We start from the raw sequence: 26,664 nt of genomic DNA on the forward strand, positions 1-26,664 counted from the left end.
GATCGCAATCAGATCAGAGAGCGGAGTAATAATTAGGAATAGAGAAGAAATCATAGACAGAGTTTACACGTTCTATGCAAAACTATACGAGAACGACAACGGCCAATTCCCCACTCTGGAATCGACACACGGCCAAAGGGTTCCTGCAGTATTGCCTAGCGAAGTAGAGGCCGCGCTAAAAACTGCAAAGAATGGTAAAACCCCAGGGGAAGATAATATTCCCATTGACTTACTAAAATGTGGCGGCCCCCCCCTAATTAATATCTTAGCTAGGCTTTTCAGCAAATGCATCCAGAACCAAGCTATACCAGAAGGATGGAATAACGCAACTATCATTTTAATACACAAAAAAGGCGACAAAAGCGATATCAAGAACTACCGACCCATTAGTCTACTTTCAGCGGTCTACAAGCTCTTCACGAAGGTTATTACAGAAAGGCTGAAGAATATCCTCGACGAGAACCAACCTATAGAGCAGGCAGGGTTTAGGGCAAATTTCAGCACAATGGACCACCTCCAAGTAGTTGGCGAACTAATCGAGCGCGCCAACGAATATCAACGGCCACTGTGCCTAGGTTTCGTCGATTATGAGAAAGCCTTCGATACAGTTAGTCATAATGCAGTACTTAACGCTCTAAAAACACAGGGAGTGCCGGAACCCTATGTGGGACTGTTAGCTGCAATATATAAGAATGCCACAGCTTCAGTTAAAATTTTTTCAGGTACAGATAGATTTAGCATAGGAAAAGGAGTAAGACAAGGAGATACAATCTCGCCCAAGTTATTCAATGCGGTGCTTGAGGGAGTTTTCAGGAAATTGGATTGGGATACAGCCGGAGTAAGCATCAATGGTCGCTTTTTGAGTCACCTTCGGTTCGCAGACGATATAGTTTTAGTAGCTCGTGATTCAGCTGACCTACTTATCAGACTAACACAGCTGGACAGGGAAAGTAGAAAAGTAGGATTAAAAATTAACGTAGATAAGACTAAACTAATGTTCAATAGTTATTGCATGCCTGATAGCATCCCCTTAGATGATAAACCAGTAGAAGTAGTAAATAATTATTTATATTTAGGTCAAATAATTGACATGTCTGGTAGTAAAAATGAAGAGATAAAGAGACGTATGAAATTGGGGTGGAGTGCATTTGGACGGATGAATGCTGTTTTTAAATCAAAAATGCCACTCTGCCTGAAGAAAAGGATCTTTGATCAATGCGTTTTGCCAGTGATGACGTATGGATGTGAAACTTGGACACTGAACGCCAAGATGCAAAATAAAATCCAATGCACTCAAAGAAGTATGGAACGCTGTATGCTTGGCATAACGAGGAAAGACAGGAAGCGGAACACGTGGGTGAGAAATATGACAAGGGTAGTGGACATAGTGGATAGAGTGAAGAGATTGAAATGGCAATGGGCGGGTCACGTAGCTAGGAGGATGGACGAAAGGTGGACAAAAGAAGTGCTTGAATGGTACCCGAGAGAAGGCAAAAGAGTAAAAGGAAGACCGCAAGGAAGATGGGTGAACGAAATTAGGAAAATGTGCGGAATGAGATGGATGAGTGTTGCGCAAAACAGAGACGAGTGGAAGCGTGTTGGAGAGGCCTTCATCCAGCAGTGGATGGCGAATGGCTGTAAATGATGATGATGATGATGATATATATATATATATATATATATATATATATATATATATATATATATATATATATATATATATATATATATATATAATTAGACAAAGAATATATAATAGAAATAGAAATAGAAATGGATTAATCAGTCATGACTCTCCTGATGGCAGTCCTGAATTGATGTAATGAAATACCGAATAGATCAACCTCATTCAGTTCCCCGTTAAGAGGGCTGGACACAAGCGCCTTGTCCATACAAACGTATTAGACTTCTCCCATCCTCAATTATGGCACTAGAGAAATTATTTTTTAATATGCTATGGATATCCACAATTGGGATGCATCTATCGTTTTGTTTTTTTGATTAGTTATTTTTTATAGGAGCTAGGAGCCACCAAACATCTATAAAATCGCCTCTTTTTTACACCCACGAAAAGAGTCCAGCGTGCTTATTTAACGGTCGATTTAAAAAAAAAATTGTTGCACAGAAAATATCTTTATCATACCGATGATGATTTTTTTTTTAAAATTGGTCCAGTTTTGGAGGAGAAAATAGGAGAATACGAAACCTCGATTTTGTCGATTTAAAATACGTATTATCTAATTGAAGCGAAACTGTCGCATTCACTCAATATATATATATATTGATATATATTGTCGCATTCATTCAATATATACATTCACTCAATATATATATCGAAGAAAGGAACGGCAACAAAATTAAGGTTTCGGGTGTACAGCCCTCTTAAGCATACGATAAACACGCTGTAGATAGGAATATTTTAGGGAATTACTTACATATTGAACCTAGTGAAAGGAAATAAGTGAGATAAGTATATAAGAATCACAGAACTATTACATAACTATTAGAAATATCTAGTGATCTATTCAAATTACATAGAATAAATGTTCGTGTTAGTGTATGAGCGCTTTGCGTGTCCGTGTTCGTCTGTGAGCACTTTACGTGTGAATATACCTTATCTTGAGATTCGTGACCCAAACTTGTAAAACAAGTCCAAAATAGCAGTTTGTTCAAGACATAGAGTGAAAGCTAAGAATTGTAATACCGGTATAACGGTAAATAGACAAAAGTTTGCCATTTGTAAATGCCGGTTAATTTTAAAATTTACCGGTATTTAGCGTAAACTATTTTTTCGCCAATTAAGTGCATATACAGGTATATTATTGCATAGTATCACATTAAAATCGATGCATATGGCGTACTGTGGATTAGGTTGTCTGGAATTTGTTTATTTTCAGCATAAAATGTAGCAATTTCATATTAGTAAATTAACTAACAAGGTAACATAGACCAACCAAATCGTAATAAATGCGATCAGTTCTTTCAATTATGATCAAATGGTGCAAACTTTAAATACATTTTTAATTATTCACGGTGCAATCTAGGATAAAGTTTTTAGGAAAAGTAACTACATGCAGTTATCTAATCCACGAAAAACTATTTTTTAATTTACCGGATTCATTTACCGTTTATCGGTTTATGACATTTGAGGGTAAATTGCAATTCCCAGTGAAAAACGTTTTATCAACGATAATACTGTTTCACATTTTTTTTTAGAGTTTTTAGATTTTATCTGACAAACTGACTGCTAGATAGAAAATCGGGAAAACTGACTCATATACCGGGACACGAGGACACATATGTATGTACATATCTATAAACCTAAACATGTCCCGGTCTACCGGGACGTATGGCAACCCTAAAGTAAGGTGACCATTTTACATTTTTTAGGTTATGTGATAAAACCGGGACATTTTTTCAAAAGAATATTTCTAAATACTTGAGTTATTAAATACGATAATGAACGCTAGAAAATCATGGATGCACATTTATTAAAATAAAAAAATCGATTTTAATATTTATAAACAGGCCCATATCAAACATTATGCCACGACAGATACCCAAAAAACCAGTACTGTATTGGTAAAACCAGTATGAATGGCTACCTTACGCTAGAGGAATTTAATCACTATAGAAATCATCAAAATTTCATCAGAATTGTTCGTCAAATCGACGTGATGACAGTTGGCTATCCAAACGCACCTTTTTACCACTCCTGTGCAACTCACAGTTATAACAGTTACTTTTTTCACACTATCTCATATGAACTTTATGTTATTTTTTTTTGATTTTTAAATGGTTTTTATTATTACTAAATTATGTTCACAATGCACCTCATATCTATTTTAATAGCTACTGATCTACTGATAATTTTCTATTTAACAATTTTATTTTATTTTTGTAAGTAATTATATTATTCTAATGTTAATGTACAGCATAATGGGAAAAACAGCTGAAAAACCTATTATATTTACAATTTATGTTATTTTAACGGTTTTTATCACGTGCGCGAATACGTGCATCCGGTTTCTATTATTATTACTGCTCATTGAAAAAAAGTGTTATGATACTTTAAGAAGTAGATCAACCTTATATTTTATTTTATTTTACATATATATATACCAGGAAGGTTTGACAGGAAGACCCCAATGCGCCTTCCTGGACAATTAATTACAAACAATGCAGTATTTTTATTACATAAATCACTGTATTTTGAGAAGTTGAAGAACACGAAATTAACAATTAATTAATTAATCCATTGAGACATCTATGAATTTAGACTAGTACATAGATTTTACAAATTGTGCATACATAATACAGAAGATTTGTGACAACGGGTAGAAATATTTTTTTGCCAATTTTAAGGAACCGTTTCAACAATGATCAGATAAAATTGGCAAACTCTGATAAGAAACGATCGACTTGGACTCACAAACACCCCCAATTCTGACCAGAAGTATAGTGGGCTCGAACCCAATAATCACTTGGTGCTAAACATACACGCTACCACTGAGCCTGATACTGCTGGCTATATAGCCCTAGGTTCCCGGAAAGATGCACTAAATTGCACCGAATAGTAGCGCAGTTTCAAGAAGTCATAATTTTCAAAGGCGCTCAAAAAGAACTTACGCAATAGAATTCCACAAAAAAAGGTTAGCACCCTGGGATAACATACAAATACCCCTTGACGCTTTTTTGTGGAATTCTATTGCGTTAGTTCTCCTTGAGCATCTTTGAGAGTTTTGGATGTCTCGAGAGTGCAACTACCACGAGTGCATTTTTCCGGTCACCAGCCCTATATAGCCCTAACCCTATATAATATAGCCAAGTTTTAAGGTGCACGCAGATTATATTATTAAAAAAAAGTTGGTGTACTTTGTAGGTTAAGAAATTTATTAAGTATAAAAAGTAAAATATTGATATATAATTGTATTGTACGGCCTTATACTGTATATTGCGCTACAGTGCTCAATCTATTTAGTGGATTGTGTATTGATAAACTGCAGAATGTGCAGAATAGAGCAATGCGTGCAATTTTGAATGTGAGGATATTAGAATAGGAGTTGGATATTAGAAATAGTCTTAAATTAAGCACTTCAAAATTTATATATAAGCTAGATAATAATATATTACCCAAATATTTAAATAATAACATAGTTAGGAATAGAGACTTACATAATTATTAAACTAGAAATAGGAATAAATTAATTATAAGCAGAGTTAAGAAAGCAAGAACTGCAGGAGGTGTTTTTCACAGAGGTGTTCAAATCTATAATGCCTTTCCTGAGAGCATTAGAAGTGCTAATAACATTGGTGCTTTCTTGAAGGGTGTTAATGGATACATTTGTGAAAGATGATGTAATTATATAAGTTAATAAATGCAATGTTTGGCATTATAATTTTATGTTTCAGCTACTAATTACAGTTTTTTTTTGTTAATTGTATTTTATTTTATTTTATTTATTACATATATACCAGGAAGGCCTTACAGGTAAATCCCAATGCGCCTTCCTGGCCAATTACAAATTACAATTACAAATACAATTGCAGCATTTTTATTACAAGTCGTTGAATTGCGAGACACTGAAAAACTCGAAAATACTCATACATAAATTTTATTGTACATCAATCGAACTTTAAATAGTGGTGACATAGTAGGTAGGAAGGATTTTTAGCCAATTTTTTTTCCGGGAACCGTTTCAATAATGAAATCATAGAAAATTGGCAAAATCTGATAGGAAACGATCAACCTAGAGTCACAAATCCAGGTCTGACCAACAGCATACTCATTTTAATGAAAAATTCATTTTAATTCAGGGATTGAACCCGGCACCTTCTTGACGCTGTTACGGGGACGAGAAGGAGATGGTGTACAAATATTATAGTCACAGTTTTTTATAAGATCTTCTTTATTACACGTTACTAGTTAGTAGTTTACTAGTTAGGCAGTTTAATCACAAATGCCTTGTAAGACTGTTTGATCGCAAGTCACTCGTTACACTGTTCACTCGCAAGTGATCTTCCATATGTTTAACATCAGTATATATTCAATAAGGGTAACAATTTGTTCCAATCATAACTCGTGAGAAAATAATATTTTAGGGGGAACTCGAGTCGTTAATTAAAAACAATATTTTAAGACTTTAATATTTTGACCCTTGAGTGTATCGAGAAATGGTTTCGTGGATACACACAATTAGTTACGCAGATTTAAAAGGGAGTCGATTCGTGTGAAAAATGCTGGTAAAACAATAAAATTAATTAAAGACAATATTTTAGTGTTTGCATATGTACCCCTTGAGGGTAGATACACACAATTTGTCTCGCAGATTTGAGAGGGTTTTGATTTTTGTGAGAAACACAATTTGTAACGCAGATAGTGAGAAAAATGCAACTAAAACAATAAAGATTTTGGAAGTCTCATAAATAAAATTACAGGAAAATATCAAATAAGCGTGCGTTCAAAGAATCAAGATAACAAGCGGGAATAAAGAGTAATTTATTTATTTATTTTATTTTATTTAATAGGTTTGGACCATTGTGGCATTACAGGAAGAACCTAATGCACCACAATGGCCTACATTTGAAAAATATATAAAAACTTGATATAGGTGTCAGCATCTACTTCCTCTTGTCAAAAGAAGGGAGATAGCTGACATCTCAACAATTTTGAACATCCTTAACGGCTCGATCGACTGTCCTCAATTATTGAGCAGACTATCATTGCGTGTACCAAATAGAATGACTAGATGTAATGAGCTCCTTTACATACCTAATATTTTTTCTAATTATGGAAGAAGCTCATTCATCTGGCGTGCAAGCTCCACCGTCAACACACTAATTTTAACAATTTCTATGTTTGACTTATTTAATATTAATGCTATACAAGCTAGAGTAATTATTGAAAATTTGTTTTTCGATGATTAATTTTATTGAAAATTTACGATTGTGATTATGAATTTTTATTTTGATGTATTTATTTTGTCTTTTTGTTTTTTGTTATATATTATATTATTTTTATTATCCATAATTTTTATCATATTATTATTCTTATTATTTTGATATTCTATTTTTTTTTCTTTTTGTTTTCTTTAACTATCTTACTCTATTATCATTTTTGTTTCTTATTTTAAATGTTTGAGCTTTTCTTTTTTTACCTATATGTGAAAATTATTAATGGTTTACTTAACATAATTATATTTTTTTACTATCAATCTATGTAACTTAATAAACTGTAAATTTTCCAAATAAATAAATAAATAAATAAAAGGGTTACCCCCCACGTGTTTTATTCAAAATATAGTCAAAAATAAATAAAGGAAAAAAGCAAAAGCAGAAAACATGGTAAAATAAAATAATAAAAAAAAAGTAACAAAAGGAAAATAATACATCATTCAGAGAGAAAGAAAAAAATACATAACAGAAGTGTAAAAATCAAAAATAAAATCCATAAATCCAATTCTTTGTTTACACTGAACAAAATTAATAATTAATTAATAAGTACATACATAGGTTGTAAGATATGCACAACATAACAACGCTAAGCAGAAGCTTAACGACCGAGCTGCTGGCTATTTTATTATTTGTATTATTTTGTAGTTATAATTTAAGTTGTAATTTTGTGATATATTCATTAGCAGTTTGCTATATAAATAAATAAATATATAGCCCTAGAAAATAAAGGAATAAGGTAGATCAACTGGAAAGGTGAAAAGTCTCCATAAAAGAAAAGTCTAAAAATAAAGCGAAGGGAGGAAGGGCAACGACTACTTGAGAGGCAGCAATAGCAGCAGCAACAGTTGCAGATCTCCAATTAATAGTTGGGCAACCTCCTGGCGAATGGTAAGCGAGTAGACAGGAGGGTAGTTGTGGCACAATACGTATGTATGCGGGGGTGGTTTTGCGCAGAATCGCGGGGGTGAATCTCGGCTATGGGCAGTAGCTCGCATTGTGGGGCAGTAGCTCGCGCGTCCCCGCCGAAGCCCCACGCGTGGGGCTCCAGGGCTCCTCGGGAGCACGAGGGCTCGAAGCCCCCCCCCCTCACCCCCGGAATGCGAGTTACTTTGGTGGCGGCGGCACGATCCCCTCGAGGGGCGCCGCCCCGTCGCCCCCCGCCTAACTTGGAGCACTTTTGAAACTTGCCCAAAAGCCCGCTCAAAGCCGAGTTTGAGTAATGTGCGCCACACGAAGGATAACCGCTGAAACAGAGTGTGCGTACTCGTGGTGAGTACACATCCCCTTACTACAATATGTATATACATGTATTATGATATTTGCAAAACAATCAAATTGTACCTGGTCCCTTTGTCCGAACGGGTCGTTTGGATCCTACGTGGGCAGCTTCGCTAATTAAACTCGGCTATATGTATAATTGAGCCCGCTCTCTCAAGTTAACTATTCGGAAAACTTTTGTGACACTCAATTAAGCGGATGGCGATCGACTTAACTACTTTTTACACCTGTTTTGGCTCACTTATATGCACTTTTGTATACTTTTGTTTCTATGACTTTTATTGCACTATTTTTTTTAATCTAATATACATATAATTTCGAAAGAGACTCTGTATGTATGTAAGTATTGTTGGTAGGAAACTTAAGTTGGTTTCTATGATGACATTTCAATTGGTTGAATATTATATTTTTTTCAATTAAAATAAATATTTACTATCAGATTCGCCATGTTTAAGCTGTTTATATTACATATACTGAGCGAAGCCGGGTTAAACAACTAGTATGCTATAAATGAACTTTAGACTGTGTCTTATTTGTTTTATTTATTTGTTTTGAGGATGAATATCAATTCATTCGTGAGTGTAAAAAAAATTTTAAATATTCAAAAGTATAATAAATTTTATTCAAAGCACGATAAGATGCGAAAACAAAAAATAAAAAAATAAATGTTTGGTTTTTATTTTATAATTATTCATCAAATGATATAGAATATAAAAATGAGTTCAAAAAATTAGGTAAATTTTATTTTAAAATTTAAAATATTAATATAATGATGTAAAATTACCAAATAAGTACAGGAAAATGAATTGTGAAGTATATAATAGGTATATTTATAAGAAATTCAATTAAAAATCAACCTATTCAACTGCTCACACGTGGAATTCTCAATTTTTTTTTTTCAATTTTTATTTTTGTATTATTGTGTTTTATTATTATTTTTACATATTTTTTGTATTATTTTAATATTTCTTATTTGTATCATTATATTTTTTTGATGAATCTTGTTTACATGTTTCTGGACGCTGTGGCGCTTTGGGGCAAACTGTAAAGACATGATTTGATTTGAGGATTCATATTTAATAATTGGAAAATTAATATAATATTAGAGTATACATAGATATGTATATAATATACATATGTATGTATGTATGTATATTTATGAGAGAATATTTTGAAAGAGGAAAGGAAGATAATAAGATTTGTTTTTTATTATACCTATAGTATTATTATTTTTTATAAGAGTATTCATTTCAAAATATGTACATAGAAGCTATGTTTGAGTAAGATAATTTGCTTTAGTATTATTTTGAATGTTGAAATTTTGATTTCGACGCAATTAAAATCGGTTGAAAATGAGGAAGCATTTATTTGAGCAAATATTAAATTTCACAAAAATATTAAGGACTCTTGCTTGAAAAAAAAAATACCTTTACGTATTGATCAGTGCTTAAGCCTTCATAAATATTCATTGCGAACTTTTTAAATTCATGTAAATTGTTTCAATGTTATAAAATTCATATACATACATATAATAAAAATCACGCTGATGATGACGAATCGTGACAAATTATATATGCAAATATTATAAAATAAATTGAACGCATTTCTTTCTTCCGAACATAATTTTTCAACGTCAAAGTTTTCAGCTAAATCGTTAATCTTTATTTTATTACACGCAGATAAGTCAGCATTGTTTTCGTCGCGTATTTTAGACACATTAATAAAATTAATACCACCTGATACATTCAGATACTATTAAATCCAATAAAATAACACCAGTCGAATTGTGTTCGTAATTAGTTTTTAATACATTTTATAGCGTTGAATTTAGAGATTCGAACGGTCGATTTCCTCGCTGGCTTATATATGTTGGAGGTTTCATTGTAAAAGAATTTCCACGCTATCTATTCGGGGAAAAAGGGAAGATAGGCTGATCATCAGCTTATTCATGAGTTGGGATGCAGGTGATCCTTTGTTGTGAAGCCTCTTCACTATCTTGATTAAATTCTCGTTATATCGCCCAATCAGATGCCTAGACTAAATACAATTATCATGAACGGACCGAACGTATGTACATATGTATGTATATTTATATTTCAATTTTAGTGCGGGTTTATCGCCAATAATAAATACTGTTTATGACGGTCTTATCGATGTTATCGGCTGGGAAATTATTAAACGAATTATTAATAATGAAAACAATCCGAAGTGGACGTTTGCATGAATTTTCAGGACGAGTTGTGGGTACGTTTTTATTATTTAGCGTTTTATGGGCGCGATTTAATACGAACGTGTGTCCTGTTTTTGAATGCATTAAAACGTATACTTTTTTATATCGGTTTTATTTCGAGGAACGCGCAATAAAACGAAATTTATCATTATAAAGCTTGGAAAATTTGCATAGAAGTATAATATTCACCGTTTTTTATAGGCGACTTCGAACACGCGCATGCGCACTTGTCAACTTTTCAAATTTCATCAACTTTGGACTTGAATTCGCAGAATAGAAAGTACTTCAACTGTAATTTATTATTCGTCTATTAAATTATATAAAGGCATCTTTAGTGAGTATAAATAGTAGTCTCTATACATATATAAAGATTTGATGTGAGTTATATTTGAGTCATAAAAACGGGCAAAGTCATCAAGAATTGTCATCAAGTCATCAAGAATTTATTTTATTATTCCAATAAATATACTTAAATGTCATGGTAACAATCGTATCTACTATATAAAACACTAAAGTTTGTTCGTATATGTATGTATTTATGTATTTATGTACCTACGTATTTTTCGTGAACAGTCTATTGTTCTGACGTCATCGAACAAATAATTCGCTTTTTTCCAAATCAAAGGATTCGAAGTTCCCGGGGGCGTAGGCGCCGAGGGCGAAGCCCTAGGGATTAGCCCCCTAGGGGGCGCAAGCCCCGGGGGTGTACATATAATTTTTATAAGAGACTTACTATATATGTTTGTTTGTTCGTGACAGTCAATTTAATAAAAAAAATAAAAAAGTATTCAAAGAAATTTATATAAAATAAAACTATTCAAATAAATTTAATAAAATGTTTAATATTAGATTAGTCATGTTTAAGCGGTTTATATTACAAATACCGAGCGAAGCCGGGTAATAAAGCTAGTTATTTATAAATTAGGTTTGAATAAAAATATTTATATACATATATGTAACTAGCAGAGCGTACATAGTTTTAAAAATTTTATCAGACATTTTTATAATCCTTTTGTAAGCCTTGAAAGCCCATAAGAGTATTGCGCCTCCACCACATTTCCCTTCTAATATTTAATCATCAGAGGGATGATTCTTATATAGAGGGATTTAAATTTTTCAGTCTAATTTAGAGTACGATGGATAATACATGTATTTTACATCTATAAGTTCTTAATATTGAAAACTATAGATTTGTACATTTAAAATATGGCATGCGGTCTACCTTCACATATCTACTTTAGTATGCAATCTACCTTCACGTTCTTACTTTAATAAGCGGTCTCACTGTCTCAGTTCTCGCGTGTGACCCTGAGACTGAATAATATCGACCCTAAGGGCCGGGCCGCACCGTGCAACTTTATCGGCCGACTAGTTGCGCGACACGAAAAAAAAAAGTTGACGGGTGTGGCATGCCACATCTACCTGAATGCATTGGTCTGGTCGCCCTCAACCAAGTCGCTCGCAAGTCGCACGGTGCGGCCCGGCCCCAACAACCTAATTTTAAACGAATAGGGCCAACCTTAACTTAACCTAGCCTATCCTGACCCTTAAATAAATAGGTGTTAAGATATATTTTTTTTTGTGAAAATATTGATGAAATAAAACTATTATTATTAATAAAAAATATATATATCTTAACAGTCAACACAATTAAATAAATATAGCTCTAAGCTATAAATATCCAAATGTGACCACCAGAAATTCAGAAATACTTTAAAGCATACAACGTTTGGCTATTTTCAATTGAGGTCAGTTTCAGGTGAGAATAATACTAACTAATTTGGATTATATTTTTTACTCTTCGTCACTTTACGAGTTCGAACTAGATTTTAAGAGGCTTAAAACAAAATCTTAACAGTTGACAGTGATAGTTCACGCGCATGCGCAGAAGGCTTTGCGCCTGTCGCAGATATAGTACCTGCAAATGGATGCGGTGCATCCGCTCTAAAATCGCCAGACAAATTGAACGACAGATTAACGGACGGCTGCTTTAAATGGAATTCTCGTCATCTCGAATGATAGATTGCACATCAGATGACGGGTAACCTTTCCATGTGCACAGATGCAATTATTAAAATGGTAATTATTAAAATTGAGTTGGATCTTTCTGGCGAGTTTAATAAGGCAAGATTCGGAACTTATCGAATCTTGCCTTATTAAACTCGCCAGAAAGATCCAACTCAATTTTAATAATTGCATCTGTGCACATCTAAAGGTTACTCGTCATCTGATGTGCAATCTATCATTCGAGAAAACGAGAATTACGTTTAAAGCTGCCGTTCTGTTAATCTGTCGTTCGTTTGTCTGGCGATTTTAGAGCGGATGCACCAAACCCCTGCAAATAGCCACGACCTTATTTTATTGCTATTTTTTTATTTTTAATGTTTAAATTTTTCTTTTTCTCTCACCGACATGCAAAAATTATTAAAATGGTTTGTCTTCTAATAATTATTTTTTGTTATCAATTTTGAAACCAATAAAACTGTAAATTTTCCTAACAAAATAAATAAATATCGATGTTTGTAGTTGACCAGGAAGGCGTATTGGGGTTTACCTGGTAGGCCTTCCTGGTATATATGTACGTAAAAATTAAATAAATAAATATACATATTTTTATTTTATTTTACAAATATATCAGGAAGGCTTAACAGGTAAACCCCAAATGCGCCTTCGTGGTCCACATAATTATTACATACATAGATACATGTAAATCTAAATAATATCTGACATCTATGGTCACATATATCAAACATCGTATTAATACGATAAATAACGATGAATAACTTTTATGTAACAATACGATTATTTTTTATATTCGATAAACAACCACAGAGACATCTATGGTGAGCAATATGGCGAAACCTAAGATATAACAATAACTTAAGGTTCGCAACAGAAAATTGGGAAGGAAACGCCAATTTTACAGGAATCGTTTCAATGAAAATCAGAAAAATTGGCAAATTCTGATAAGAAACGATCGACCTAGACAAATCAAGGTCTGGCCAACAGCGAGACTTAGCGGGGAATCGAACTCGTAACATCAAGTACGAAATAATTCAACATTCACCATTAGACCACGCTGCTATTTATTTTATTTATTTTTTTATTTAATTTACACCAAGAAGGCCTAACAGGTAAACCCAATGCACCTTCCTGGCCAAAGACAATTATATAAACATATATGTACACCATCCATATATACACAAATTCTTACACGTATACACAAATACACATACATACATTCATAAATATAAAACACACATATATACATATACATACGTACATACACACCTACACATATATACATATATATATTCACATATATGAACATACATACACATATACATATACATATACATATACACATACACATACATTACATACATCCATAAACATACAAAAATTATACATGCATATACACATAAACACATAAATAAAGATAAATTACTCATATATATATATATATATATATATATATATATATATATATATATATATATATATATATATATATATATATATATATATATATATATATAAATAAAAAATAACATACATATATAAATAAAGATAAAACGAACATACATACACATTATGCTAAATAATAAAATTACAAAATGAAAACAACATGTGTAAATATGTATGTAGCTAGAAGTCATTTAAAATATGCTGCCTGACAGAACTGTTTGATGAAGTAAAAGCATCAAGGCTCCCAGAAAGCAGGTTAAATAGTCGAATGGCTCTTGAAAGGGGTGAGTCATCAAGCACATTAGTTCTGGCCCGAATAGGCATGAATAGAGTTCTGGAGCGAGATTCTCTCAGTTTCTCAGGTACTCTAAGTTTAAGATTACACAGAACTTCAGGAAGATGACATTCACTCCTTAGAATTTTTAGAAAAAGCTTACCAAGATGATTGTTTCTACGTGAAGCTAAGGAGTCAAGGCCCAAGGAGCCCATGACAAACTTACTGGGAAATAAGTATGTATATATGGATGCATGTATGTATATATGTATAAGTATAATAATAAACTTACTATATGTATGTATGTACATATGTAAGTACGGGAGAGGATATACAAAAAAAAAAATGCTATGATATAGAAAAAAGCGTGACGAGAGGCAGACAGACATATTTTGAGCTGTAAAAGTGTATATAATAAAACATATGTGTGTATTATATATGCGTACGCAATAATTACCCATATCGTTGTGAGTTGGGAGGGCGTACGTGAAAAATTTAATAAGTTCCGTCCATTGGCATGGTTGTTTGGGTTTTTTACGATTTTAAAACGAGCAAGTGAACGCCGGCCATTAACATTCCGACGTCGACAAGGATAGGGCCCTCGGGATCCCCGGCCTGCATCCATCGGCCGTTTTTCCATTTTCCGGGCGCGCGACTTTCCGGATAATACGCCGCAACAAATTTGAATGATAAAATATACTGAAAAAATAAAGGCGCACAAAGAATGGCGCTCCGAGGCGATTTCAACGCAAAAGAAGGACGCCCGAGGTGAGATTACGCCAGAGAAAGCATCGTATAAACACGTGCTGAGCAAAAATACACCCGAAACTTGCCCGAAAAATATTCCCACACTCTTCCTTTCAGTTTGAAACCCGTTTTTCAAAAAAAAAACACGTGAAACCACATTGATTCGAATATCAAATAAGATTTTTTTTTCCCACCAAAACCAACCACTTTTTATAATACATATGCTATCTATGTATATACTAACTTGAAAAAACTGCATGCCATACATATATAATATTCCGTTTGTTACAGACATTATTAACAAACTAACCAGTAGATTCTATGACAGAATCACTAATAACCACACTAACACATTTGTGAAGAGTCTCGGTGATTACAACAAAATGTCTTTACCCTTCAGGTATAAACACAGATTACCTAAACACAATCTGCTTTAGGTCATCGTCTTTAGTGAGTCTTTAATTAATATTATGTATTAGAAGTATTATGAGCATTTATAAGGATTGTAAATAGGTTTTTGAGCTCTTTTTCCTATTATGCTGTAGATTAATATTAGAATAATAGAATACTATGATAACTAACCAAATTAAATTAAATTGTAAAATAGAAAATGATCAGTAGATCAGTAGCTATTAAAATAGATATAATTGTGAACATAATTTCGTAATAATAAAAAGCATTTAAAAATCAAAAATCAAATCTTTTATACCTCTATGTCGGTATAAAATTGGAAATGAAAGCAAAAGATCTTGGAAAGGTAAAAAATATATTACAGGAACTTCAACTTTTAAATATACATATATACATATACATATACTAGCTGAACTCAATAAAGCATGCAATTCCCGTTCCCGTTCCCGTTCCCGTTCTCGTTCTCGTTCTCGTTCCCATTCCCATTTGTCGGAAAAATGAAAGAAGCGAACACATTTGAAATTAATCAATTGTTTGTTTATATTACCCGAACAACGCAAGATACGACGCGAAAACATTTGAAATTATTGCGTTGCAATGCCACTCATTCCGGTTTTTCCCGTTTCCGTTCCCATTTTAGGGCGATTTTTTTTACAGTAAGGTTTCCGGACATGCATGCAACAAATTCTGAAAGTTTCATCGTAATCGGTTCAATGGCTTAGGAGCCATTACGAGACAGAAAGACAAACAGACATTCATTTTTACAAACCTCCTTTATTATATACATACATGTACATATATATGTAGATTTGAATCGAAAAAAAATAATATTTGACGATATCGATGTCGTCGTCATAGAAACTTTGATTTGTTTTCGATGCTCCCAACAATCTTTTCAACCTTACATACAAAGTCTCTTTCGAAATTATATATTACATTATTATAAAAAGCTTGGTGCACAGATATTGTATGCCCATTTTTGAATTTGTATCGAATTTTAAGTTTGTAGATGCTGGAATAATTAAGGATTTTCTTTCAAGGTAGTTTATGTGGTGTATATATAAATTACCTTAATTATTCCAGTATCTACAAACTTAAAATAAAATTCGAAACAAATTCAAAAATGGACATACAATATCTGTGCACCAAGCCATCGATATGTATAATAGTTGATTGTTTTTTGGATGATTTTTAGTTTTTTTTTTGTATTTATTCTATCTACATATAATAGGGTTTTAGACAATTTTACAAAAAGGAATAAAACTCAAGAATTTTCTTGTTTACTTTTCATCTTTTATTTTAATTTTATTATTGTTATTTTGAATGTTTTATTTATTTATTTGTCAAACACCTTGGGTCTATTAGCTTTGCCACCTCCCCCAAGTATGTTAAATAAATAAATAATTAAATATTTACTTATCTACATATACATACATACATATATATATATATATAGATAGAAATTTAAAAAATTCAAATATTCGGCAATGCTAAGATTAGTGTATTAAGCAAACTATCGATTTATTTTTTATTTAATTTTTGCAAGTTTTGCATTAATCACCATACCATGCAAAAGTCATGCTGAAATGAAAGTTATTTTTTTATTTGTATAGAAGCTGTATTTATGTAGTACATAGTAAATAGTTTTGCACATGTAAAAAAAAAACGCTAGCACGTCTGATCGATGCCAGGCCAAAATTCTCCCCACTGGAGTGTTTTCGGTGATATATTTTTCTTGTATTGACATGGCGATTCTGATATTTGAGTAAATTTAGGAGAAACTTGTCGAAATAATAAGATTGTACGAATTAGCAATGACATAAGACACGCCTATTCACAGCTGGAGTCTACCTAGGCATGCCGTGCCATACGATTCTTAAGGCTTCATGACCAGATAAAGACACACAGACGAACAGACGTTTAAATACGCACTTGTAAAGAGATTAGTTTCTGATACTTCTTTATATACATACATATATGTACATGAATTCTATTTAAATTTACTGAAAAAAGAACAACTTGTTTTTAGTATACATATGTAGTTGACAAACATTGAAATTTCTCAAACTACATATACCACTATTCGAGGTATAAAATTGTTTGTCATCCAAGTCATAGCCGTTGTTTTTCAAATACATACAATTTATTATTAATTTGCGCATTATATTTTACATTCGAATTGTTGTCCGAAAATTAAACCAGGTCAAACTCGCTACTAATTTTAGACTGATAAGAATTTCACGCTTTTAATCGTGTTTGTAACTGAACGCGATAAGATGTTACATATGTATGCTGATGCACATATGTGTGTATACATATGTATATGTAATATACTTCGTGTTATTATTATTTCAATAAATAACGTAATATGAAGTCGGGTTGAATGTAAATTTACAGTTGGAGTTGACGGCGAAGTACGACAGTGCGTTCTGTTCAATTCCGTTTGGGGTATCATTGATTTGACAATCACGTACTAAACTTTAGTTTGGGTTTAGTACCTAACATAGTTGTTACTTCACTTCCTTGTGATTCAAATTCGATTTAGTCCTCGCTACCTTGTGTAACTTAGATTATGGGACATTATTGCCGTAGTAAAATTTCGGAATAGGTGTGCCGTCGATAAATTGACAGATACAATTTTACATAATTTATCCTAGCACGATGTCAAAATATATACATACATATATAATAGTCTAAGGATTATAAATATCAAATAATAGAGACCTAATTACTTAATTGAATGGATTGTATAATACTGTAATACATAGAGTACTTATAATGGAGCATTACTAATTGTTAGTAGTAGACGTCTTTAAAAGCCATGTTGTAAGCTACTGAAGATTATGTATGTACATATGTATATAATCCAATTAATTATGGTCTCTCCCTCGTCATTTATTATAATTACTGACCATTTATTATAATAACTGATCAATTAAACGTGGGCTCAATGTTAAGCCTGGCAGCTGACATGATGATACGTTTGCTTGGTCAGATAAAAAAAAAATTAACTTTACAATGAAAAAATTGTATGTCTTTAGCCCCTCGCGTTAAACCATGAGATATTATACAGAGTGAGATAGTAAATGTGACAGTTTCAAATTGGAAACTGTAGATTTATATGGATGTACATATATAAAAAAAACGAAACTTTATGTATGTATACCTCCCAAAACTTGTCTACGGTTTAAGATAGGGTATCAAATTTGGTGATCCAAAGTTGAAAAAAGTAGATTTACATAGTAGACAAAAAAAAAACACACAAACAAATATACAAATAAATGTACAAACATAAAATTAATCACTCACTTTCAAATTTATTTAGTTATATAGTTTTATTTTACACGTCATCGATGGTCAAAAATTGTACGTAGGTATAGTAAGTATTATTCAAGGCCAATTAAAAACATCGATTAACAATTATAGATACATCTATGGACAAATTTGCAACATTTTTATAAATTAGCAAATTTGAGATGTCGTAAACTCGAAAAATTGCGAGAAATAGGACAGGGTTGCCAATTTGTTGGAACGTTTTTAATGAAATCAGATAAATCGGCAAACTCTGATGGGAAACGATCGATCTTGGAGTCACATATTCAAGGTCTGGCCAGTAGCAAAAGGTAGGGATTGTACCTGGGATCATACAATAGAAAGAATTTCATGCTAGCCACTGATCTAAGCTGCTGGTTAGGTTAACATGCATATATGTATAAATATAATTCAAAGAACTATAAAACGCTGGACAAGGGTAGTTGACATTGTGGAAAAAGTGATGCGATTGAAATGCCAAGGAGTGGGTCACGTGGCTAGAAAAATGGATGAAACGTGGACAAGAGAAGTTCTGGAATGGTATCCGAGAGAATGTAAAAGGAAAAAGGCTGCAAAGAAGATGGGTGGATGAAATTAGAAAAATGTGTGGGGTGAGATGGATGAGAGTTGCGCAAAAAATTAGACGAATAGAAGTATGTTAGAGTGGCTTTCATCCGGCAGTGGATGTTGAATGGTTGTAATTGATGATGACGATGATACGAAATACAAAAATAATGCTTTTTTTTCAATTTTACTTCTTAAACAACAACTGGTTTTTATTATCGAAATCATTAACCCTTTGAATACTGACCAACAAGTCCATGAGCCTGAAATACGCCGATAGGCGTTGTATTTTGAGTATGTACAAAGTAAACCAGAATACTACCCGCCAAGCCTTTCCAGGTAGCATTGAAAAAAATGCATTGAACATTTGTTTATAAAGACTGGTTAACACCGGAATTTCTTAATTTATAACCATAGCAGGATTTTCCGATGGAAATCCCTAACTGCTGAGTATTTTAGATTGTGGCTTGGCATTTAGATTGTGAGCATTAAATTTTAACAACAATGAAGAAGATGGAACTAGTTTTGGAAAAATACATTCATTAATAGACTTCTTTTGTTTATTTTATATTGTTGCAAGATATTTTAAAGAGTCTAAACACACCTTTACAAAACTCGAAATCCTTGGTGGTACTTATCTAGGGTTTGTATGGATTAGCTTCAATTTTTATACATGCTCTTTATTAGATTTCTAAATAATTCTAGTTGGAAATGTTGTGCGAAATTTTCAGCGTGGAGGGATTTCAATAGAGAATACATCAGCACTCAAAGGGTTAAACATGGAAACAATGTTGTTGATGAAATTTCATTAGAAAAATGTGTGGAGTGTGGATGGATGAGAGTTGCCCAAAATATAGACGAATGAAATCGTGTTGGAAAGGCTTTCATCCAGCAGTGGATGAAAGTAAACGATAAGGATAGTATTAATAGATTGCCATTATAAAGCTCAAACAATATACAATATTCCGGTCATTTGTTATTTTTTATTTCATTTTATTTGAAAAAGTATTGTCACTTGTTTTGTTGGCTAAAAGTAAGCATTCTAAAGAATGTTCTACTACTTTAACATTTTCAGTAATGGAATAATACCAATTTATTATACATTTAAACATGAAATATAACCAAGATGGAATCTTCTCGAATATATAAAGATCATGCAGCGGAACAAACGTATATATGAGAAGTGCAAACTTGCCGAGCCGATGCAGAACGAGACGAACAGTGAACAAATGCACATATATTTGTACTGACAACGAACATTAGAAGTTAGCCTTGTTCTCTGGCACATAGTAAAAGGCTGCAGAATCGTTTTCTGCACGGTGTATAATAATATAAAAGCTTTTCTGAGACGGATATGGTTACAATTTTCGTCGTGCGCGTTCACTCTAATTACATTTCCATAACCGTGTTAATATGCAAATTTGCACACGCGGACACACGCTTTCTGAATTTCAAATTATGCAACCATCCCATCCACCCTCCTTCACACCCATCTCTCCCTTCTCTTTTTCCGCCTCCTAGGTCCGTCTGTCAGTCTGTCCGCTTAAGCTTTAGACCGTTCTTCGAGTTTCGAGTTGTGGGTTGACCCACGGATATTTATTTGGCGATGAGAGCCAACACTTGCATGTATTTTGTATGCATAAACGATGTATGGGCTTCACCGTACATCAACGATACGAACTAATCTCATGCATAATTTAGATCAGCGCTTCCCAAACCGTGCTTCGGACGGGCGGTCTGGGTTGAAGAAATGGATAAAAAATCGAATATTTTCTTTTCAGTGTTAATTCATATCGAAAATGTCCTTAAAATGCGTGTTTCAATATCCTTGAAAATATTCCATATGAAGTGTCTTAAAAAATTTCATCTGTAATGACTTTTTTTGTCAAATATTTAAAACAAAAAATATGTCCTGGCGTTAAAAGTTGGAAAAAAACCACTTCAAATGGTCTTTTTCGAAATCTGGCCATCTTGAGAAGTTTGGCCACCTCGAGAAAGAGCATATCAAATTTGGTGGTTTTAAATTGAAAACTGTGGATTAATTTATCAGATTAACAACTTTTATACATATAAATATATGTAGAAATAATATGTAGAAAAAAATACCAAAATAAGAGACAAATTTATTGATTTGAAGACTTTTAAAATGAGGCTAACATTCCCAATAAATAAACTTAAAAAAAAACGAGGCGACTGTCAAATTATGCAAATTCCATAAATGAGACTAAGATTAAAGTTTGATTGATTAGAACATCAGTTAATCGGAGATGTTTATTTTGACTTCAATTTAAACCAAGAAGGCTTAATAGGTAACCCTAATGCGCTTTTTTTGCCCAGAAACATTGTACATTTGATACAAATATTATTAGTATTATACAAAGTACATAAATACATATCAATTAACATCCACAGAGACATTTATGGTCAAATTTTTAGATTTGCAGCGTTTTAAACAATTCAGCGAAATTCGAGATTGCTGAAAGCTTGAGGTTTTGCGAGAAAATGGGTAAGGTTGCCAATTTGTTGGAAACGTTTCAATGAAAATCAGATAAATTGACAAACTGTAATAGGAAATGATCGACCTGGAGTCACAAATCCAAGGTCTGGCTAGCAGAAACCAGTGGGATTTGAATCCGTGACCACTCTGTTCAAAGCAGTATATGTATGCTAACAACTGGTCTATTCTGTTGGTTCAATTAATCGGGCTCAGATTATTAATGAAGTATGATTTCAATTTAAATTAACTGAAGTTATATGTAGTTATAGGTATTTTACAGTAGGAAATATGATTTTAGTAAATATATGTATAATTATACTCATATTATTAAGTAGATATAAATTTAGAAACGATGACTTGGGTTTGGAATGCCATGAACCGCCCATGCTGCTGAGTGGAAAATACTAAGAAGACACTTTCTTGAACTTTAAAAAAAAAACAGAATATCGCCAATACCATTGCTTATATTAATTTTAAATGTGTTTTTGATTTAAATTTTATATTCAGTATTTTAAATCGGCTATTTTAACTTTGAAACACTTTCTCGTCTGATTTGTGCCAATTAAAATAAAATACAATATAAATTCGAAAGGAAAGTTTAACTACATAGTTGTAGCCGCGTTACGTGCAACGGAGAAAACTCAACCGTTCAGCTGAAAACGATTCTGTGGGTACTTGGAAGGTTCGATGAAAGTTTTAATGATAGAAAATAGCCGACACGAAGGCAATATATATTAGTTTTTTTTTCATTGTTCATAATATGAGCGCGGGTAATTTAGAGGCTTTCCTCGAGGGGTTTCCACCGAATTTTCCTCCGACGGGAACGCCCTGTTTTAGTGGTTGTTTGCGGGAAAATCAGACCGACGCTGACTAATTATCGACTTGCTTCGCATTTCAACGAAAAAGCTGAGCATTCCATATTTTCCAAACAATAAAGGTGATTTAGAATGGAATCAAAGAGTTATAATACAATTTAATCAGGTCACAAATGTTATAAATTCACGTCCAAAACTAGGCATTTTTCAACTCTCACACAATTTTTACTCCATAATCCAAGAATGATCGATCGTTTCGATACTGTGTAAACTGTAAATTGTTCCACTAGAATAGAGAAATGGTTTACGGACTAAGCTGTGGCTATAAATATTGAAATATTTTATAAAAAATAAAAAAAATAAACAGGAGAACGTACGTATTTATTATATCTAAAGCCAAACAGCCATAAATTATATGATCCGCGAATTTAATATGTCCGTGATAAAATTTGATAGCACACATGTTATCGCGTTGAAAATGATTCTAAATACAATTTTGACATCATCGGATTAGAAGATGTACGTATATATTTTTTCAAGTATGATAAAATTATCCACATATTTGTGCAAAATTTACTTCTTTAGTTTTAAAGAGAGTATTCATTAAAACTAAAGGCTAACATTTGGATCCAGGAAATGGACATAAACTTAGAACACGTGTTAAAAAGACAATATCTCTACTTTTTCGGTATTTATATGTGATTTAGAAAAGTAATATATTACTTTTTATAAAAATAAATCCTTCAGCTCATGCAATAATCTAATTCTGGTTGATTATAATCAGGTCTAAAGTAATTTCGAGTTTCAGGCTTTGGTTTTGAAGCATTTCTTGAAAAATCCGTAATATAAATGGGTACCATTTTTCGGCCCGGCAAATAAAAAGAATGCCCCTCTCTAAAATAGCTCACACGACAGATTCCGTTTGCAATAACAAAAATAAAATTTGACGAAAATAAATACCGACCCTAACAACCTAATCTTAAATGAATAGGGCCATCCTTAACTTAACCTAACCTAATCTAACCCTTAAATAAATAACTGTAAAGATATTACAATTACCCAGTGAAAATGTAACTATGTAGTTATGATTTCACTGAAACGTCAAATTTTATTTTTTTTACTGGCAACCCGTTTGAAGTTTGATTTGCCGAGCGAACGCCGATTTCGTCGTGCGAGCTATTTTAAAGATGCTAATTTGACATAAAATATCGATTTTCAATTTTCGTGTTATTTATTGTACAGCCGTGCCAAAAATATTATCAATACATAAAATTATATAAAATTGAATGTCTGTTTGTTTGTCTGTCTCGTATAGGCTCCTTAACCACTCAACCGATTACGATGGAACTTTCAGGATTTGTTGTATGCATGTCCGGGAAGATTACAGTGAAAAAAAAACAGGAAAAAAAGCCTCTTAATAATAATATTCGTAATTAAGATTTTACCGACGTGAAAGTATGAAGCTCCAATGTGTAGTCAAGGAAATGTGTTTGTTGGTAACCACGTTAACAGGTTGGTTTATGACAACACGGAGTTGAAGAGACCTTACTCCACGGCGTTGAGCTCCAACCATCATTGAAACGGGAACGGGAACGGGAACGGGAACGGGAACGCAACGGAAAAGGGAATGGGAACGGGAATTGCATGCCTTATTCTGGCATTGCAACGCATGCCGGGTTCAGCTAGTCCCATATAAAATAGTTATATTTAGAAAGCACGCTTCAGTTAATGGAATATGAAATAAGTTTAATCATAAAGAGTTCCTGCTACCAGAACGTCATTTAAAAAGGGAATTTTAATTTTATTTTTACTTTGTAAAATCAAAATTTTTAAATATGATGGTACAATAGTAAGCAAATAGAAACAATGGACTGTTAAATGTACAATGCAATTTACTTTTGTACTTCAATTGTACTTTTGTACAATTTACTTTGTATGAAAAAGATTGATGTAACTTAGTAGGTACTATTAGACAAAGCCAAGTACTTCATGTGCTTAGCCAAGCCAAGTAGATTCATGTACTTAGTAGGTTCATGTACTTAGCCAAGCCAAGTATGCACTTAGTAGATTCATGTACTTAGTAGGTACTATAAGACAAAGCTAAGTTTAATTTAAGTAACTTTTAATTACAAGAAAAATCGACCAATTGTGAGACGATAGTAATTTCACGTTTATCATCTCGAGGGGAATAGATTGGAGCTAAAGCAAATTAATTTTAAAAGCTTCTACCTCCCTCATTCATATTGTTCTACATCAAAGCAAGTTCACTCTGTAAATCTGAAACGCTTACAAATTTACACACAGAGAGCATTAAAAATTTCAATTTATTACAGCAATGGAACGTTTAGATGTAAAATAACCAGTAGATCGCGAGTCGTTCGAAGCCTTTTGAAAATCAAGACGGTCTAAGAAGATCTAAAAGTGTTTATTTACGAATCTCAGCTGCAGAACTCTCGCCGAACGTCTCGGGCAAATAAACTAAAGTTTTTCTTTGTGAACGAGGGCGCTAAACTACGATTAAACACGAACTCGTATTTCAGTTCGAAACGATCAAATTTTCCATTAACTTTCCGCATTTCAACCGCGTCGACACTCGCGAAACGATTATACACACGTATAATGGACACATAGAACATATTCGAAGTTTGTGTGTCTGTATGACTTCATCAAACGAAATTTGAATTTATGTATGTATGTATTTGTGGCTGTGTATGCCGTGGGTAAATTATTGAAAATAAGATATACGCAGAATCGTTTCAAAGGATTAATTAATTTGCATCGGTAAATTTAATGAGGAACGATCACATTGATACGTAATTTTAATTGAATTCAATAAAATTATGTATTTAGCTACTATTTGTATATATACATATCCAATGTAGAATTTATTTCGAAATGTACATATGTATGTGGTACATATGGATGTTGACTTGTCGTTAAGCTTTAAGTCACAAAAAGTTTCCGAGACTTTAGAGTGGAAAGTTTCGATAGTTTAACGAGGACACTTGGTTTTTTCTTTTTTTTTTTATCTTGTGTCTATCTACTTGGATGTTTTAAAACATGCAAAACGCTTCACACTTTTAAATTGAAATTTATAAAAAATAATAAACGGAATAGCGTCTTGCAAGGGTTACTTTTTGATTAATATGTAAATATATAATTTACATAGCTACATATGTAGATGATTGTGTAGCTAAATTATGTATATAATGTTATAATTAAAATGATTGTTTTCACAATAGAGCCAATTGAATATTTATTAAAATACTACAATTTTTTTTTTATATTTGAGCCAATGAGCTATTGTTATATATTTTTTAATATGTACATAAAATGAATAAGTAAATATTTTGAAATGTATTATTAATTTATAACATGTCTACATATTTTTATAATTATAAATAAACTAGGGTTTTTACCCGGTTTCGATCGGTATTTGTAATCGCTTAAAAATGGTCAATCTAATAGTATGCATTTTATTAAATTTACTTGAATAGTTTTATTTTAATTATATTGAATTGAACGTCACGGATTCTACGACCCAAACAAACAAACATACATACAAACTCTCTTTCGAAATCATACATTAGATAAGCAGCAGGAAATGTTATTATTTGATTTAAAAAAATGTATATTTACAAAAATTTAACACAAAATCCAAGTTATTATTTCTCTCCAAAACATTATGGATTTATTTTCAAACAATTAAATAGTGGCCATTATTGAACTATTTTTGCTTGGGTGGCTTCTGGTATTTGTGATTATTGATAAAATAAAATCACCATCGTCATCATTTACAGCCATTCACCATCCACTGCTGGATGAAGGCCTCTCCAACACGCTTCCATTCGTCTTTGTTTTGCGCAATTCTCATCCATCTCACCCCACACATTTTTCTAATTTCATCCACCCATATTCTTTGCAGCCTCTTTCCTTTTACATTCTCTCGGATACCATTCCAGAACCAATCATTCATTCTTCTAGCCACATGACCCACCCCTTGCCATTTCGATCGCATCACTTTTTCCACTATGTCAACTACCGTTCCGTTTCCTACCCCTTCTCGCTATGCCGATAATACAACGTTTTATCGTTCTTTGAATTCTATTTATAT

General features: G+C 32.6%; 1 protein-coding gene across 1 annotated transcript in view; it reads left to right on the forward strand.

The window, feature by feature from the left end:
- The first annotated feature begins 8,152 nt into the window (after positions 1–8,152).
- LOC143911942 (uncharacterized) overlaps positions 8,153–26,664 on the forward strand; it is a 34,349-nt gene continuing 15,837 nt past the window's right edge. Inside the window, exon 1 of the mRNA XM_077431041.1 lies at positions 8,153–8,223. The gene's annotated coding sequence lies outside the window, so the exon portion shown is untranslated. The remainder of the gene's footprint in view (positions 8,224–26,664) is intronic.

The sequence above is a fragment of the Arctopsyche grandis genome, chromosome 5 (genome assembly GCF_051622035.1).
Source record: "Arctopsyche grandis isolate Sample6627 chromosome 5, ASM5162203v2, whole genome shotgun sequence".
NCBI classification, from domain to species: Eukaryota; Metazoa; Arthropoda; class Insecta; order Trichoptera; family Hydropsychidae; genus Arctopsyche; species Arctopsyche grandis.